This window comes from Vulpes vulpes, chromosome 1, assembly GCF_048418805.1.
Source record: "Vulpes vulpes isolate BD-2025 chromosome 1, VulVul3, whole genome shotgun sequence".
NCBI classification, from domain to species: Eukaryota; Metazoa; Chordata; class Mammalia; order Carnivora; family Canidae; genus Vulpes; species Vulpes vulpes.
The window spans coordinates 36,990,947-37,006,034 of record NC_132780.1 but is presented as its reverse complement, the minus strand read 5'-3'; the positions used below and the strand labels follow the sequence as shown (position 1 = coordinate 37,006,034).

At 35.3% G+C, this 15,088-nt stretch overlaps 1 pseudogene; it reads left to right on the top strand.

Moving 5' to 3' along the window:
* Positions 1-14,879, top strand: part of LOC140597798 (uncharacterized) — an 83,050-nt pseudogene extending 68,171 nt beyond the window's left edge.
* The last annotated feature ends 209 nt before the right edge of the window (positions 14,880-15,088 follow it).

Below are 15,088 nucleotides of genomic sequence, written 5' to 3'. Positions count from 1 at the left end.
GTAGGAACATAGCTTCTTTGGCTTATTTAGAAACCAAATATAGAACATGAGTAAATGGAGCCAACCAGAAAAATAGCAGAGATGGAATCCTTCTAAAGTGGAGTCCTTAAGCTTCTCTATCTCAATTCCAGGAAACATATCAAATAATCTAAGACACATCAATATCTTTAAACTCTGGATACTTAATGTTTTCTGAATTATTTTCTATTTTTACTTCAGTTCAAATAAAGGCACCATAACTCCAAGAGAAATCAGTGCATTGGAAGAGTGTGAATTAAATCAGGTCTTGTTATTTGAAGACAATGAAGGTCTATCACAAATATAGTACCAATTCCTTCTTAAAACATTTTTGTTTTAATTTTTTTTTCTTTTAAATATCAAAATCTGTCCCAGAACTCAGTAAGTCTGCCTTTTCATTGCAGGCTTCCCTGTCCCATATCCTGCTACTTTCTCAGTGGCTGGAATTTAGATTCTGGTTAGACTGATGATAGTTATGAGTCCTAGCAGCGGCAGTTGGATACTAGCATTACATATGTTATTGCAATGGAAAGATCTGGCACTTATACTTTGAATGAATTTCCTGTAGCCAGGCATATATGTAGCTGAATAGAAAAACCATGCTTTAGGAAAACCGCTTAAGATATTTATGAGTGTAGGTAACAAATATTAAGAATATTTTTTTCTCAATATGCATTGTGCAAAGTTAGAAAAATAGTTTCATTTTTTGTAATAAAGTGTAATCCTATTAGCTGTTAAAACTGTAACTTTGTGCTTCATCCTATTTTCAGTAAAAGTCAAACATAGAATAGCTACCATGATTATTCATTTTTGCTCAATATGATCCATGTTTCTAGTCAAACTTTCCTGATTTAAAACAATTACTGAAAGAGACCTACTAACAAGATTATATTTCATTGTGAAAAAGTTTGATTCTATTTCTTTAGCATTTTAAAATATTCCAACTGACACTGACACATCCTTTAATTCTGTCTTGAAAGTTTGCATTTAGATCAGCATATACAATAACAAAGAATACTTCTACTACCAAGATATGCTCTGTGAAAAAAAATATACATTATATGACTCTAAACACATCAATAAACCTTTCTAAAATGAAAGTGAACATTTGTATATGAAATTTCACGTCTCAAACATGTTGGCACTGAGGGGGTTTTAAAAGCAATCATAAATGCCTGAGTAAGAAAGAAAATAAACGTTCTTTTCTTAAGGAAGTGATAACTCAAAGGATTAATGCTTACCTCTAGGTCACCAGGTTGAATCCAATCTAGGTGGATATTGATTAGAAGTTGCTGCCATCTGACAGCTACATTGTGACCTATGGTGAACTAAGTTGCTGTTTATAATCTTAATAAAGAAGAGCCAACACCCTAAAACCTGCCACTGCAATTAGAATTAATTGGTACCTTCTTAGCAGCATTGGGAGAATATTGGGTTAAAATGGCATCTTTTCATTCCCTGAACTTAACCAGTTTAAGAAAAATGAGGAAACCATGAAGTGCCATTTTGTATTCAGAGAGCAATAGAAAGTCACAAAGTGAAGGAAACCCCATCACTGAGCCTGCATCCATGAATTCATCAAATCTTGGGCCACATGCCATAGTTGGGGGAGAAAGACATGGAAAAATGAAGTAGTTCCAGGCTCTGTTTTTCTGAGGACTGGTAATCTAGTAGGTGAGATCAAGCAGTTCACAGACAACTTTAGAGCAAGGGAGAAAGATATACGTGCCATAAAAGACAGTAAGGAAAATGCTCTTCCCAGCATTCAAGGGAGGGAGTGATAACTCAGGTTTGTGAGTGGTGCAATACTAGGATTTAGACAGATGGACAAGTAGAGGGAGGGTACAAAAATGAACCAAGAAAATCCATCTTCATTCACGCCTCTTGTAAACCAGCAATTCATTGAACTTATTAGTTCTTCAAAAATAGTATAGCACAGACTTTCATGTGCTATTTTAAAAGTATATCTCACATTATTAATTATGGGCTTTATTTTTTTAAAGATATTTATATATTTATTCATGAGAGACAGAGAGAGAGGCAGAGACACAGGCAGAGGGAGAAGCAGGCTCCTCTCAGGGAGCCCGATGTGGGACTCGATCCCGGGATCCTGGGATCACGACCTGAGCCAAAGGTAGATGCTCAACCGCTGAGCCACTCAGGTGCCCCAATGATGTACTTTAAGAAATAAAAATGGGGATGCCTGAGTGGCTCAGGTGTTGAGCATCTGCCTTTGACTCAGGGCAGATCCTGGAGTTGTTCCAGGATCTAGTCCCACATCCGGCTCCCTGCGTGGAGTCTGCTTCTCCCTCTGCCTATGTCCCTGCCTCTCTCTCTCTGTGTCTCTCATGAATAAATAAATAAAATCTTTTAAAAAAAAAGTAAGTATCACTGGTTCACACCTTCATTCTATCTGCTTTTTCAAAAAGAAAAAAAAAAAAGGCAGTTCACATAGAAACTAGATTCTAAGAAATATAAAATGATAATCTTAAGACCCTTCATTTAACACAAACATATATGAAATATAATCAAAAACCATTTATTTCATTTACCATCACTTAATTTTAGCAGTGGTATTTTGACAAATACAAGTGTGTTGTAAAGATATCAAAAACGGTGGTTTATATTATGTTCCACTCAAAACATTGTCATTCACTGGGTGACGTTCTCATGCTAAGGAAAAACAGTCTCTCAGCTCAGTGAATCAAGTAGTATATTTCAGTCTGGAGTAAATACTGTATCTTACTAATCAAAAGACTATAGAAATTTAGTCCAATGATTTTTTTTGTCATCAAAATGCGAAAATACTATCTGTTAAATAAACAATGACCATAAGATCTAAATAGAATCAACCAAATACCTTAGAGCAAATGTAAACTCTTTAGGTAATTAATTTGTCCCCCAGATAAGAAGTTAGAATCTACTTCCATTGCACAACTAAGTTAATTTGTAACCAGAGGCATGAGATCTATCTAATCTCTCAGAGGCTCAGATTTTCATCTATCAAATCAAGTAGAGGGGAATTATACCAAAACAGCAGTTTTCAAATTTTGTTAAAGAAGTAAGACTCATTTCTTTTCCACAAAAAAATAATTTAAATCCCGCAGTATAATTCAGATATACAAGAAGTGTCAGTAGTTTGAAGGAGGAAGGATTTGTTTTAGGTACTGCGTGGCCCCTACAGTACACTAGCATACTAAAACTTACTACTCAAGATATTAAGAAATCTTGAGAGGAAAATCATATATAGTTAATATAAACAGAGCCAGAAATTTTAAGAGAAAATGGATTCTTTGTGGCAAGTTGAGCAGAATAGTGCAACTTACCTTGTAGGCTTTTTTAGGAAATTTAATAAAATAATATATGCAAAATATCTAGCATGGTGTTTGGCAAATTAGTGGATGCTCAGTAAATAATCAGTCTTTCTCTCCCTTTTTCCTGAACATATTCCTCTGCAATATCATAATGCATGTAAGATTTTCTATGTGCAAGAGATAACAGCTTTCTTTTTTTTTTTTTTTTTTTTTTGAGATAACAGCTTTCAACAAAAAGACTAAATCATGTATTCTCAAAGGAAGCAGTATTACCCTCCAAAGAGCAAAATCTGGTTCTTGACAGGAACAAAACTCTCGTGATTTTTTTTTAATGCACAAACTATAAATTTGCATATATTGCATAAATATATATACAGTGTATCTGTGGTATTATTATTTCATGGAAGGATAATTAGGAAAAAATATGGCTAAAAAGATTCATTAGGGGGAATAACTATGAAAAAAAAAAGTTAAAAAACACTGGCTGACCTGTTAGAATTATTCAGTGAAGCATAGAGCTGATCCTAAATCAGAGAAACATTAATTCACATATATAGCAATATCTATTAAATATACACATGTATCAATCTTTTAGACATTGTAAGGAATAAAAAATATGTGGCATCCATAGTCGAAGAACTCAAGGCACTTAGAATTCATCAGCAGATGTTAAAAGCATCAAGTTATACAAAGGTTCAGGAGTTCAGAGAAGGAAGATATTTTCTTGCTGGGATGATCAGAAAGTTTTCAGAGGATATGGTTTGTCAGCTGGCCTTTGAAGAGGAAGTATGCCTTAAATGATCAGATATAGAGCTATCACATTCCAGATAGGGCGAATGGTATGAACAGAGTCTAAAAGTAAGAAAGAGCAGGAAAAAAGTAAAAGTAACAGTGAAAGATGACTGGGAATGCATAGAAGGATGAAGAGCCAGGGCTTTATATGGTAAAGTATGGGTAAAGTATGGTAAATGCAGGACTTTAAGGAGAGGAGTGACCTAATAGGAAGGACAGCTGTCACCAGGATGAGCTGAACAGAAAGAGCCCAGCTGGGAGACAATTGAAAGAAGTATCTAGGAATGATATAAAAACTTCTCCATGATGAGAGCAATGGAAATATTGAAGGCTCAGTAGAACTTAGTCCATTAGCTATAGGGATGAGAATGAGAGGAATGACAGGTAGAAATCAAAGGACTTTAATGTTTCAATTCTGAATAACTAGTATAATGGTAGTGTCACCCTCAGGTTTTTCTGTGACTTCTTGTTCTATCCCTGTACCTAAAATCCAGCTCCATTATTACAACGTAAAAATAAAATAAAACAGCTCCTTTTGCTAGGGCTTAGTCTGTTCTCTATAACAGGATACTATAGATTGTGTAGCTTATAAACAGCAGAAATTTATTTTTCATCATTCTGGAGGGTGAGACATCTAAGATTGAGATGATGGCACTTTCTGCATCCAGTGGTGCCTCCTTCTTGGCTCATAGACAGCCATCTTCTCACTGTGTCCTTACATAGCAGAAGGCTCAAGGAGGCTCACTGGGGTCTCTTATAAGGGTACTAATTCCATTCAAGAGGGCTCTGCTCACATGATCTATTCACCCCTCAAAGGTTTCACCTTCAAATACTGTCACATTGGGGATTAGGTTTAAAAAACATATGAACTTTGAGAGGACACAACTATTCAAATCTGTAGAAGTCAGACAGGACAGACTCTACAAATCACACTAATAGTCCGCAACAAAGACTGTTTCTGTCCACACAAGTCCATAGTTGACAACTAACTCTTGAGTGGATTGCCATAGGAATTTATCTTGAGGGGATCAACCCCCGAGATAGCACTCACATTAAAAAATTTTTAAAAATCACTTGACTAATTAAAAAAGTTAGTGATCAGATTGTAATAATTAAACAAAACACGATCAAACTTCATGTTACATAACCATATTATAAATGTGCCCATGTGTGGTGATATACATATAATAATGGAGCCCCCTTGAGCAGCATTTAGAAAAGTCATATCTTGTCTTAGTTTTTTTAAGGGAGCTTTAAATTAAAGGGCGGTGAACAATGACAACAGAGTCATCCACTTAATTATTGTATATGAGTGCCAATTGAACTATATGCAATAGTAAAATAACATGTCTTACTTGCTTCCAAATATATACAATAATAAAGCACATGCAATTAGTTGAAGGAGATAATATTCATTGGACAATAATTATGGCCTAAAAAAATGGAAGTCATGGAGAGAGAGAGAAAGTAGAGAAAATATTTTTTAGGCCCCAAAATTGTTTGAAACCATCTAGAAGATAGTTCTTCTACAGTACGGATTGTGAAGGCTGAAAAAAGTAGATGACTGAGTTTATTGCCTCTCAAAATATAAAATGAACCAGCAACCTGAAATGAAAAAGTGGCAGCAGATGGTTCCAGATATAGAGAGAAAAATATCCCAAACTAGTGGGGCATAAATCCCTTAAAGATGACAAAGAAAAAGATAGGAATAAGTCTCATGTGCCTTTTCATCTCATAATATCATTCTATTCATTTTCTCTACTAATCTAAAATATGATGAAATTTGAATAAAGCTATACCCAGCATGTTAAATGTATGCTTCCAACATTTTTTTTCTTGATCTTTGTTACTGGAAAGGTAGCAAGCATCACTGAAAAAATATAGAGAAAAATTACTTCTGTACCAGCCATCATTACCTAATGGTGGATAAATCTTCTGTCTAGATACACAATTTATTGGATGTACAGAAAAATGAAATAGGTTTACTCACAGGTATAATCATGAATATTGACACTGATCTATGATATGCACCTGGCATGATTCTCTCAGGCCTTTCCTTCTGGAATGACAAATCATACGTTTGTCCTGTAATTTATAACAGGCCAATTACTTCTAGTCCTGCCAGTACCATTAGCTCAGTGTGTGATACACTGCACACATTGTACATTGACAATCAGCTTTCTGAGCACAAGGGAACTGGGAAACATGCCTAGCAAATAACACTGATTTTGAGACTATCAACCTTTAACCCATGACCTATGTTCAATCCCCTTTTCATTAAATATTTAATGTTTTTCAAGAGAAATTCTATGTCTGTATTCTTGACTAAGGCCAAAGCTGACTCTCCTTGTCTCTTTACTCTGTTCACTGTGATGAACAAAATAGAAACAATCTGTATGGAATCTGTCTCCCTCCCTAACCCCAGTCTTTGTTGGTGGAAAAGTTGTAACTACCTGCTCTGACTTCAAAGGAATTAAGGTATTTTTCCTTCAGCAATTAGCTCTACACCAATTCGGCACTTTCACTGGATATTGACCCCTTTCTTTATGTTGGACAAGATGGTTTCAACCCTGACAGTCTCTTGCTTTTGCATGGATGTTTGAATGGAGACACTCAAGGATAATTTATGTTCCAACTGTGCTTTTTAATAGACTTTGGTCTACTTATAAATTGTACGAACTTGGAAAAAGTATCCAGTCATTTCTAACTCTCAATTTCTTCATCAATAAACTGATAATATTGGGGAATAAAAATTTTAAAACACAAGCTATAAATCCAAACTTAAATGAGACCTTTATATATGATAGAGGAAACATTAGCAATTAGCAGAGAAAGGATGATTTAAATAAATGGAATTAACATAATTGGCATTTGATAAGAAAAAGATAGGCCTTACAACAATAATAGGATGATAATAATAAGGTAGATATTTTTGAAGCTGAATAAACGTTCAGTAAACATTTGAAGCTTGCTGTCATGATTTTTATACATTAAAAAATGAAAGTAATTTGGCATTAATAATTATCCAAGGAATTATCATGAATGAAAAATAAGACAGCAGAGAGACTGATACAGCATTAAGATTACTTCTATTTCTTTAGATTGTTGGTGGCTAACTGTGAGAAAATTAATTCCATTTTCATTGAAGTGAAATAGCATGTGAGCAACAAAAAGTATTTTATTATGAAAGATTTTTACTTTCAGAGTTTTCATATCTGTTCTGAATTCATATAAATATATTCCCTAGAAAGGAATACTGAGATATATATATACCCATTAGCATCTAAAGAAAAAAAATAAATTTTCATAGTGCAATAAATACTAAATAGATCAATATATTTAAACACTGGTATTTTTCACTTATTGGCAGAAAGGTTTCAACTCAGAAACTCTAAAAATGAAGAGTTTATTGCAAAAGTAGAATGCGTGTCATGTTAAAAAAAATCCATGGATCAAGGTGCAGCACTTCTAAATATAAGATTAAAACCCTAATAGGTAGCCAAATAGCTTCAAAGACTAATTTATTAACTTAATAATTACCTGAACTAGGTTATATTTATCCAACTCTATTTTGAATAAAACATGACCTGGCCTAAAATGCTGGCATCCCTGAACTATTGATGGACAACAGCAGAGAGCTGACATTTCATTTCTTCCATGGAGCTAAGAACCTTCTCCATCCTGTATCATATCCATCTTTCATAAGGCCAAAACCAAATCCATTACTACAAATGAATACTGTCATTATGACATTATGTGTCAAGAATTATTCAAGCTTGACTGAATCCCATAGTCCATACTAAATTTGTTGAACAATGTTTATCCATTTTAAGTTTGTTCTAATTCAAGTAACTCTTTACTAGAGAAAAAAAATATATTGCAAAATAATTGCAAGATATAAAACCTATTGGCAAACTTCTAATGTGCATCCCTAGAAAACTTATAGTAGATGTAACTGCTATTTCTGAACTACCCCAAATTCTGTATCTAATGACATTTGTTTCAAATAATCAGCCTTCGGGTGCCTGGGCGGTACAGTAGGTTAAGTGATGGACTCTTGGGTTTCAGCTCAGGTTGTGATCTCAGGGTTGTGAGATTGAGCCCCGTTTCTGGCTCCGTGCACTCAGGGCAGAGTCTGCTTAAGACTCTCTCTCCCTCTGTCTCTGTCTCCCATCCCCCACTCTCTCTCTCAAATAAATAAATAAGTCTTCACAAAAAAAAACAAAAACAAAAACAAATTATCAGACTTACGAATCAATGGTTTTCCTTATTTATTTTGTTGGACTTTCAGACAAGCATATTTTATCTTGGCTTACAAATTCATCGAACTGAAAGATAATCTAGAAATCATCTATAACAATCAGAATAATTTAGGTAACAGCGTTATAACAAATTACAAAAGAACCTCATTGCTTAAAACAGTGAAATTTCATCATTCAGGCAAAACCTTCATAAGTCCCTCACACACTGCCCCCATGAGGTGGGTTAGCCTTGCAGGTACCTCCAATCTTGTGGCACCTCTTCCTCAATATGTGCTTCTACATCCTTGTGGGAAGGAAGAAGACCATGAACCAAAATTGATATATGTCACTTTATGTCTTGTATCATGACTGAGATAAGTCCTAAGGTCACTCTTGACTTCAAGGGGGACATGATTGTATTTCAGAATGGGGCCAAAGGCAGAAATTTTTGCCAGCCCTGGGACTGTTTACCCAATCATCTAATTCATCCCTATAATTTTCTGGCTAGCCAAACTGAGATCCAGACTAACGTTGCAAAGACTTGCAAATAGCAGAGATGGAATCATAATATTGTTCACTACTAATTTCCTCAAATTAGAGAATCATGAAAATTGTGGCTCTTAAGCTGATTTGATAATGACAGAGACCATTTTTACTTTTTCCCCCCAGTTTTATTAAGGAATAATTGACAAACATCACTGTGTAAGTTTACAGCATACAGCATAATATTTTGATTTACATATGTTGCCTACATATGTAGATTCAGCGAGCGTCCATCTCCTGATGGAGATACAATAAAAATAAAAGAAATAAAGAAGGGAAAAATGTTTTTCTCCTTGTGGTGAGAACTCTTAAAATTTACTCCCATGTATTATACAGTAGTGTTAGCTGGAGTCATCATGTTTATATATTACATCCCTACTACTTATTTATCTTATAATTGGAAGTTTGGACCTTTTGAGCACCTTTCTCCAATTCCCTCTCTCTCTCTCCATTCCCTGCCTCTGGTAACAAGTCCAGTCTTTTTCTATGAGGTTTGTTTGTTTGTCTTCTTCTAGGAGTTTCAAGGTTTCAGGTCTTACATTTAAGTATTTAAGCCATTTTGAGTTCATTTTTGTGGGTATCATAATTTATGGGTCCAGTTTTATTCTTTCACATGGGAATATCCAATTATCCCATCACCATTTATTGAAGAGACATTTTTCTACTAAGTATGCTTGGATCTCTTCTCAAATAGAAGTTGACCATCTATGCTTGGATTTATCTCTGGGCACTTGATTCTGTTCTGTTGATCTATTTATGTTTTTAAGCCACTACCTTACTATTTGGAGGACCATAGGTTTTACAGTATAGCTTGAAGCTAGGAAGAATGATACCTCCTTCTTTATTCTTCTTTTATTTCATTGATGTCTTGTAGTTTCCAGCATAGAGATCATATACTTCCTTAGTTAAATTTATTCCTAATAAATTTAAAATTTATTTAAATTTATTCCTAATAAATTTAAAACAATAAAATATCTTTTAAATTTAAAACAATAAAAATATCTTTTATTGTTTTTGCTGTCATTATACGTAGGATCAATTTTTTTCCAGAAATTTTGTTGTTATCATATAGAAACACTACTGATTTTTGTATGTGAATTTGTCCTGCAACTTTGAATTTATCAATGAGCTCTGACATTCTTTTGGCTGAGTCTTTTTTTTTTTTTTAATTTTTATTTATTTATTATAGTCACACAGAGAGAGAGAGAGGCAGAGACATAGGCAGAGGGACAAGCAGGCTCCATGCACCGGGAGCCCAACGTGGGATTCGATCCCGGGTCTCCAGGATCGCGCCCTGGGTCAAAGGCAGGCGCCAAACCGCTGCGCCACCCAGGGATCCCTTGGCTGAGTCTTTAGAATTTTCTCTATATAAAATCATGGAATTTGCAAATAAAGACAATTATATTTCTTCCTTTCCAATCCTGATAACTTCTCCCTCTTTTTTTGGTAAGATATTTGTCATCATCAATAGACGCTGAATTTTGTTGAATGCTTTTTCTGTGTCTATTGAGATGATCATATATTCATTTCTTTTATTCTGTTAATGAGATTGATTTGTATATGTTGAACCATCTCATTGCAGAGATAAATCCTATTTGATTATGGTGAATGTTAGTATTTTATTAAGAATTTTTGCATCTATAGGGAACCTGGATGGCTCAGTGGTTGAGTGTCTGCCTTTGGCTCAGGTCGTAATCTTGGGGTCCTGGGATCAAGTCCCGCATTAGGCTCCCTGCAGGGAACCTGCTTCTCCCTCTGCTTATGTCTCTGCCTCTCTCTCTGTGTCTCTCTGAGTAAATAAGTAAAATCTTAAAAAAAAAAAATTCTGCATTCATATTATTCAGGGATATTGGCCTATTGTTTTCTAGTAGTTTCCTTTTCTGGTTTTGGTACCAAAACAATGCTGACATGGTAAAATGAGTTTGTCCTTCCTCTTAAATATTTTTTTGGAAGAGATTAAGAAGGAAAATTGGTGTCAGTTCCTTAAATGTTTGATAAAATGCACCAGTGAAGCCATCTGGTCCCGGGCTTTTCTTTATTGGGAAGTTTTTGATTACTGATTCAATCCCCTTAATAGTAATTGGTCTCTTCAGACTTTCTATTTCTTCCTGATTCAGTTTTGGTAAGTTGTATGTTTCTAAGAATCTTTCCATTTCTTCTAGGTTGCCCATTTGTTGGCCCACAGTTTCTCATAGCAGCCTCTTATCATTCTTTGAGTTTCTGTGGCATCAGTTGTAATGTCTCCTTTTTCATTTATAACTTTATTAATTTAAGTCCTCTCTTTTTTCCTTGATTAGTCTGGCTAAGGATTTGTCAATTTTGTGTATCTTTTCAAAGAACCAACTCTTAGTTTGGTTAATCTTTTATAATGATTTTCTGTTCTCTATTTCATTTATTTCTGCTCTAATCTGTTATTTCCTTTCTTCTGCTAACTTTGGGTTCAGTTCATTCTTTTTTTTTCTACTTCCTTAAGGTGTAGAGTTGGGTTGTTTGTTTGAGCTATTTCTTGCTTCCTAATGTAGGCATTTATTGCTAAGAAATTCTTTCTTAGAATAGCTTTTGCAGGGGCACCTGGGTGGCTCAGTCAGTTAAGCCTCTGCCTTCCACTCAGGTCAGGATCCCAGGCCAGCATTGGACTCCTTGCACAGCAAGGAGCCTGCTTCTCCCTCTTCTGCCTGCAGCTGTCCTTGCTTGTGCTCTCTCTCTCTCTGTCAAATAAATAAATAAAATTTTTTAAAAAAACTGTTTTTGATGCATTCCATAAATTCTGGTATGCTGTATTTCCATCTTATTTGTCTCAAGAAATCTTGTTATTTCCCTGAGAGCTACCTTTAGCTTTGGCTATGAATTAATAATCCCCCTGTCTGTGTTTAGCATAGGAAGGCTCCAAGCCTGGCATTAGCTTTGATCTGGAAGCTGTTGGCTCTGCCTTCCTGCCTCTCAGCTCAAGTGTGCTGGTCTAAACAGCTTCTAGGATTTGTCAGCAGCCCTTCTGGTCAGATGGGGCTCGAAGACACTCTCCACAGTAGGTAGGGCTATGACTCAGCATCTTGCCTGGGAATGGGCAAACCAGGCTTTAAAGCTAGCAAAACTTTCAATTTGAGGATCCATATAAGACAGATATGTGCCATTATAGTTTCCTAGTCAGAGTGCACCTCCAGCTTGGGTCTTAATATGAGCAAAACCACTGGCTGGGATTACTACTTGGGCACCACAGGTATGAACTCTGTCTGCCAAGATACGTGTGGCAGCTGTTGCAAGCCCCTCCCCACTTCCTCATCATAGATTCCCCTGCAGTCCCACGGTATGATCAGATTAGGGGCTCCCACAAAGTGGCCCACAATGCTGGAGGAATCTGGTTGTCCTCCATGGTTCTCTTTCCACATTGGAGGAATCAGAAGCTCAGGGAAGGCCTCTCCTTATGGTGCTGCACTATCTGGGGGAGGGGCAATGTTGTCAGCTTCCTCTTACCCTCTTAATGTAGTCTGTCTTGGTTTTTCAGGTGAAAGGCAGTGTGCTTCAGCATCACCACAGCCTTCTAAGACTATCAGTGGTCTTTTTTCTTGAATGGATACTAGTTCTTTTTGTGAAGAGAACAAAGTCATTAATGACCTGTGTTGCCATCTTGGTGATGTCTACATTTTTTACTTTTTTTTTTTTTTTGACTGAAGTACTAAAATAGGAATCCAAAAAGAAATTTGGGAGAAGTGAAGATCATCCAAGATGATGATCTAGGCAACCAAAATAGCTACCACAAACATAGGTAATGGCAATTACATTAGAATAAACTAATAAATCCCTAGTGAATTATGTAAAGTCTGCTTCCATTTTAATTACCAAATATCTTCTTTATATTCTAACACCCAACAGGGTCCCAGATGACTCACTGAGTACCATTCAGCCCAACATTCTTAATATTTACCATATAGTCTTCTGAGAATATTAAGGTAAATACTATAATTTCCAGACATCATGCAGGCTTTTAGCTCTTTAGAAGATTATAGATGTTTTGTTTAATCTGGAAGCAAAGCCATATGGCTATGGTAGTCCTTCCATTTCCTTCACATAAATGTCACAAAACTATTTAGACATAGGATTAGTCCAAATAGGACAAGTTAACCAAGCCTAAACTGGATACATCTCACAGACAACCAAATACTATCATTAGGGTCCAGAACTAAAATTAGGCACTTGAGTTCTTGACTCTCATAACATAAACAGTTGGGTAAAGAATTAAGAGGTCCCTTTAAGAAATTAAATGCATTATTTAAATGAAACTGCTATCATAATGTTCTTAGTCTGTAGAAACAAAGAAAACCATAAAAATTCTGTTGATCTTCTTTTACTTGTTTGGCCTACAGTATCAGCATTCATTAATTTTCATTCTGAAAATCAAAATGAAAAAAAAATCAATAAAATAAAATCACAGAGTATTCCAGAAAGATCCTTGATTTTTGGAACTAAAACCTCTCATTCTTTAAAGTCAGTGGTGGAATCTCAAAGTCATTACAGCATAGAGACAATAGATATACTTATAATGGCAAGTCTATAATAATACAAAAGTTTAGAGACATTTGGAAAACTATTGTGGCTAACAGATATTATAGGAATGATGTCAGTTAAATGCTGTTTTCTTATTATAATCCCAGGCCGATATTTCATATTAGTCTGATGGTCCAAAAACCATGTGATAGGCACTATGGTAGATAGAAAAATAAACTATACACCAAATCTTAAATAAAATCTAGAACCATCATTTCATAACTCATAATTAAGATGGAAAAAAATTAACTAAATGTCTATTTCATTCTTACCCAACTATTTGTCATTTTAACTAGAATAAAAAAAGAAAAAAAAAAGCCCTTTCTCCCTCTAAAACATGTTGAGGTATGGCCATTATGTAAAAAATTAATACTGGAATTAACAAAGAATTACATTCCACCGAGGCTGCATTTAGGCTTTTGCTACAGAGAATTGCTGTTTGATTCCAGAATGTATCCCTTTCTTGTTCTTGGCCAACCAAAGAGGCACAAAGTTGTTGAGACAGAAAAAAAAAGTGAGAGAATTAACAGTGTTCTGCATGATAATGCTAAGATCTGACTTCATTGTGAAAGTGGCAGCCTTGTGAATTATGGAGGCAATTAGCAATATATTTCTCTTCCTCCTGTGGGCTTAGAATGTACTGTCTCTGAGAATAAATGTTTGTCATTTGGGAAATGTGTTTGGGTTTAAGATTTAACAGTTACTTTGCACACACGTGATGAATAAATAAGCATCTTTGAAATTCATATTAGTGGTAAAACTCCAAGAGGAGTTGACTTAGAGTGTCCACAAATACCCTGAACTATTTCACGACATTTACTCATGTCCCCACAGTATCCCTACAGTGCCAGAGGACTATGGACCAAATATTCTAACTTGGAGAAATGTACTATATTCTGATGGTGTGGGAAGGGAACTCATTGTTTTTTACTAAAGGAAGACATTTCTTGAGAATAAAGGGTGAAGTTTCTCAAAACGGAGATAGCAACAACAATCATAAAGCTCAGGGCAATGTAGGAAGAAAGAGAGGTTTTTGTTTGCTGTTGTCATTTTTTTAATGCACACCTGAATATAGAAGAATAACATTATAAAGTGATGTATGCCTATGAGTGGACATTTCTATGGGATTATGAAGATGCCTTTCTCTTCTATTATTGAGAAAGTCCTACTTAGGATATAGTTTATAGGTTTCTCCTCTTTATTGTGTTTCTTTTCTTTGTTGAAGTTTCAAATTTATTTAAACTCATATTGGTCTATTTGTGCTTTTGTAGAGATGAAATATAAGGGGAAGTATACAACAAAAATTGAACTGGACTGGTTAAACAGGCAAGGAAGAGTATTTAGGACTAATGCAGTAGGGGAGAAAGACTATTCTAATAGGAAAGAGATTGAACTCAATTACTTTGAAACAAAAGCAGGAGATTTTTGAAGCACAGGGGTAAACTAGTGGGAAAATGATAGAGGACATTAGCTGGGAGGTTGGGTCAATGTGATGAAGCCATCAATGTTTGCTAATTGGTGCCTATTGAAGTTAAATTCCTGCACTCACAGAGACTAACAGATGGAGCACCATCCTTCTTGGTGACTACATTTCAAAGGAATGTCTGCCAGGTCCTTGAGGAAAACATTCCTGGGTTG